At 44.4% G+C, this 4,063-nt stretch overlaps 1 non-coding gene across 1 annotated transcript; it reads right to left on the bottom strand.

Annotated features, from left to right (window-relative positions):
- Positions 1–431: 431 nt before the first annotated feature.
- LOC123388806 lies at positions 432–536 on the bottom strand. Its single transcript, XR_006603310.1, has one exon. It is a non-coding gene; the product is annotated as a U6 spliceosomal RNA (small nuclear RNA).
- Positions 537–4,063: the final 3,527 nt, after the last annotated feature.

The raw sequence follows: 4,063 nt of genomic DNA, 5'->3' as shown, positions 1-4,063 counted from the left end.
AGACATGGAAGGGGGTACGTCTTGCCACAAAGAAGATACCACAAAATATTTTCTGAACCTTGTGGCTCTTTTAATTTCCCACTTTTGATAGAAACATGGATAAAGAGAAATATTTATCAATTATAAGGGGGGAAAAAAAACAAGGCAAGTATGACGATTGGCAAGCAAGGACCCTCTGCTCTTTAACCGGGAACATGAAGGGAGCCATGGGGCAAAGGGAACTGAAGTGGGGGCTCCTTCTTACCTCCATGTCTTTGTCCCCAGCCTGAACAGCATGTCCAGTTTCACAAGATGTGCTGAGTTTCAGGGGAACATAGACATGTGCACTTCTATATGCCCCCTCCCCGTTCTCATAAAGGGCATTAATCTTATCTTCCTCTAACAGTCCATGAAGACCAGCCATGCAAAATGCATTGGAGGTCAATTTTTTTAAAAATATGAAACAGTATGAATTTGCATGTCACCTTTATGCAGGAGCCATGCTAATCTTCCCCGTATGGTTTCAATTTTAGTATATGTGCTGCCGAAACAAACACCTTGGTATCCAAATCTGACTTGCAAGTTTCAATGTCTTGCTGGGTTTTTATATTTTACCCGGACTGTCAATGTCTGTGCTTCAGAAGATCACACCTGCTTCTCAGATGGGAAGTGACTCGCCTACTGCAAGCACATCCCAAAGACCAGAGAGGGAGCATTGAGGGGTTCCCAAGTGCCCTCTTCGCAGAGAGCCCTCAGGGGACACCCCACTCTCTCCTACTCTGAGGATCAGCCACACAAGCATAGCATAATAAAACCTGACTGGTTTTATTCCTAGAAAATAAAAATTGATTAATGGACCACACTGTTCTTTATTTCTGCTTTGGTGGTAAGAAGGAAAATCAGCTCCTCATTTGAAAAGAATGAAGAATGATTTAGTAGATTCTGCTCAAAAGCCTTGCCCTGTTGAGTTGAGGATATGGCTTTCTTGACAAACATCAATACTAGCTAGCGAAGTGTAGACATGGCCCCTGAGAATCCCAAATTCAAGGGCTTACATCTTAATATAAACAAGCTGTGAACTTTTGACTAAAACAGGTACAGTAATGACAAACAAACCAGGATGAAATGAAAACCAATCAGAGGGAAATAATTGGCTGAATTTTTCTGCTAATCCTGGAGGATATGATCTCACCTTCCAATAATGCAGCCGCTGTCCTCTCGGGCAGCTGTGGATGCACTGATATCCTGGGTTGTGTGAGCACCTTTGCTTCCAGCCCTGGCCTTGTGATGGGAGAGTTTGGCCAGCATCTTCTTCCCTCACACCAGCCTTCTCCTTTTCTCTCCTGACCAATGAGCCCCAAGCTTTGATTCTCCTCGGTATACTCGTGCACACTTCTGCTTTCCTCCTTGTTCATGTCATCACAGAGTTTTTTTTTAAAAAAAAAAAAAAAGGAAAGAAAGAAAGAAAAAGAAGAAGAAGAAGAAGAAAAGGCTTTTGAGGAAATTAGAACAACTGACAAAAATGAAGTTGGACAAGTCCACTGTCTCTTTCCTTCTGTATAGTCTCCACACAACAGCCAGTGATCCAGTTAAAATTCAAAGATTCTACTACACCTCTGCTCAGGGCCTGCAGCAGCTCCTTATTTCTCTGATGAAAGCTATGGTCCTTCGAATGACTTCCAAGTGTCTCTGTGATTTGTTCCCTACCTTCCCATGACTCATATCTGTGGTCTCACCTCCCCCTGCTCTCTCCCTCCCCCATGCATCCAGTCAGCTACACTGACTCCTCAAGCACATCAGGCCCATCCCACCACAGGACCTTTGCACTTGTTGCTCCTTCCACCCAGAATCTCTTCCTCAGATAGTCACATGCCTCAGCTATGTGTCTTGCTCCCTCACTTTCTTCAGATCTTTACTCAAAGGTCACCTCATTGTGGTTTTGATTTGCATTTCCCTGATGATTAGTCATGTTGAGCACCTTTCCAGGTACTTCCAGGCCATTTGTATGTCTTCTTCAAAAAAATGTCCATTCGGGTCCTTTGCCCATTTTTTTTTTATTTATTTGACAGAGAGAAATCACAATTAGATGGAGAGGCAGGCAGAAAGAGAGAGAGAGAGGGAAGCAGGCTCCTCGCCGAGCAGAGAGCCCGATGCGGGACTCGATCCCAGGACCCTGAGATCATGACCTGAGCCGAAGGCAGCGGCTTAACCCACTGAGCCACCCAGGCGCCCCTCCTTTGCCCATTTTTAATAGGATTATTTGTGGGTTTTTTGCTGTTGAGTTTTCATAGAAACAGAGAAGAGAATGGTGTTTGTCAGAGACTAGGGGCAGGAGTGAATAGAGAGGTGCAGATCAAAGAATACAACTTGTAGTTATAAAAGGAATAAATTCTGAAGATCTAATGTACTACATGGTGACTATAGTTTATAATATGTTTTGTAAACTTGAAAGCTGCTTAAAGTAGATCTTAAGTGTTCTCATCAGAAGAAGAAGGAGGAAGAGGGGAGGAGGAGGGGGAAGAAGGAGAAGGAGAAGGAGCTGACTGTGTAAGACGCTGGGTGTGCTAATCATCTGGATCTCAGCGACCATTCCACAATGTATATGTCTATTATATCATCACATTGTACACTTCCAATATATACAAGTGTATCTGTCAGTTATTCCTCAAAAATTGAAGGAAACAATGTCACCTCCTGGAGGCTGTCCCTGGCCACAGTTTCTAACGCTCGGATGCAGTGTCTCCCACTCCAGCTCCCCTCCCTGTGCTCCCCTCTCACTCTGTTCACCCTCATCACCCATCACTCACTGTCGGAGGTGCAGCCGACTCAACCCATGACCTAGTCTGTAAACCGCTTCCCTCCCAGACTCTCACCCCCCTCACAGCAAGGATTTTGTTCTCTTAGCTTGATGCATGGTTGACTCCCAAGAAATGTTGAAAATCTTATTTCTTTTTTCAAAAAGAAAAAAAAAACACCCACAGATGTGAGTTGCAGTTGTAGGAAACAGAACATAGACACTTGGAAGTCAGGCAGATAGCTGAGGCTGACCATCCAAAGAGCTGCCGCTCATCCCCAGCCTGAATTATATCTGTTCTCAAGTCAAGGTGGGGCTTTTCTCAAGATCCTTGAACCTAATTCATTCATTTATTCATTCAACAAACATCTATCCAAGGATCACTTCTATACCATGCACTGTTGTGGGTGTTGGTGACTGAGCAGCAAACAAAACAAAGTCCCCCATCCAGAGGGAAGCAGCGAGCAATCTAAGGAAATACACAGTGTGTCAGAGGGTGATACATGCTGCTAAGAGATGTATTTCTGGGAAGGTTGACCAGGACTACTGGGGGAGGAGGGAACTATCTTAAATGCAATGATAGGAAAGCCCTCTTTGATAAGGTGGTATTTGAAAAAATTTGAATGGAAATCTATAATTTATGGGGGGTCACTCAAGAGACTATCTGCTGGAAGAAACTTTCAGACAAAGAGAACAGCAAGTGCAAATGTCCTGAGGCAAGATCATGCTTGCTGGGTTTTCAAAACAACATGAAGTCTGGGATGGCCAGTTAGAGAAGGCTTTAGAAACACCCAGATGGATATGGGAGCACCCAGAGCATTAAACAACTAGCTCCCTATTGCAATAGGCTCCCAGCTGGGTCTCTGTGAGCTGACTACTCTGACTCAAGAGCCAGCCTTGCAGATGGTGGGCTGTGGAGGCTCAGGTCTGGTTTCCTCATTCTTCCTCTGTCTTGTTCCTTCCTACCAACAACTTCTGGCCCAGGAGAGGTGAGTCTCTTTTCAGTCACATTGGAGACCTCCCTCCCCATATATCTGGAGTTTTCCCTTTTCACTATTACTTAAAATAAAACTCTATGATCAGAGTCATGGCAAGTCTCACTCCTTCTGTCTAAAATGGGAAGCTTGGGATTTTAGAAATTCCCACTTCCTTTTTCCAAAAAGTCTGGCTTTGTCTCTGTAGGTCCACTGGGGGCCTGTGTGAGAATTAGAAAATGTAGTCAGCTCTTAGAGGATGCAGCCAAGCACCACGATATGCAACTTGCCAAGCCAAGCCCAGGCTGCATTTTTG

The sequence above is a fragment of the Mustela putorius genome, unplaced genomic scaffold (genome assembly GCF_011764305.1).
Source record: "Mustela putorius furo isolate JIRA1106 unplaced genomic scaffold, ASM1176430v1.1 tig00003909_pilon_pilon_pilon, whole genome shotgun sequence".
Lineage (NCBI taxonomy): Eukaryota > Metazoa > Chordata > Mammalia > Carnivora > Mustelidae > Mustela > Mustela putorius.
This window is presented reverse-complemented; position numbering and strand designations above follow the sequence as displayed.